Here is an 828-nt window from a genome sequence, read left to right on the forward strand (position 1 = left end):
ATTCTAGATGGTATTCCTAGATGTGCAAAGATGTTTGGAGGTGTGAAGTTATCCTCCAGCCCTTTCACTTTTGTCCTGAATGTCTTTCAGATGCAGATGGATAAAATCCATAGCAGAGCAGGCCATCCCAGGTGAGCGGGTTCCCCCGAGCAGATCAGTCCCTGTTTGTCTCTGCAGGGGGAGTGTAAGTGGTGACTTTGTGTTACAGCTTTGTTCTTTTGTCTTTATTTTTAGGAAATAAAGCTTTCTAGCAGCAGTCAAGGCGAGGTGGTCAAGGTGAGCAGTGACTAGTGGACAGAAGTTGTTGTTATTGCTGAAATCTCAATTTCTGGTGCAACTCTAAGCATGCATATTCGTTTGTGTGCTTTAGGCAATCCATTTGGAGTACACATAACTCCCCGTCAGACACTGACCGATGGACTGTGATTGTTGTTTTTTGGAGCCCTGTGCAAGTATTACAGGACTCGGTGATGAAGCCTCTGCCTTTTCGATTTAAAGGAGTCACCCGGAGAGACTTTGGCAACGCCGAGGAGTCGCGGCGAGTCGGGAATAGGGAGGAGGAGGGGGGTCCACTCCGCTTTCAGCAATGCCGCATCGCCTTCTCTCTTCTCAAGCGAGGCGAACCCCGCGAGGACAGCGTCAGCCTCCGAGCACAGCCAAATTGTCCAGCCCAAGGAGGCGGGCATTGTTAGGAGAACGGTGAGTAGCAGAATTGTTGGGTTTGCCAACATGTGCTGCCATGATAGAGCATTGATGTTGGGTTTTCTTTAATGTAGTTGACTAAGAGACAACAGCCAGGTGACAGCAGGAACTTCCCAGACGGCGAGG

Source organism: Passer montanus, unplaced genomic scaffold, assembly GCF_014805655.1.
Source record: "Passer montanus isolate IOZ18808 unplaced genomic scaffold, ASM1480565v1 scaffold794, whole genome shotgun sequence".
Taxonomy (NCBI): domain Eukaryota; kingdom Metazoa; phylum Chordata; class Aves; order Passeriformes; family Passeridae; genus Passer; species Passer montanus.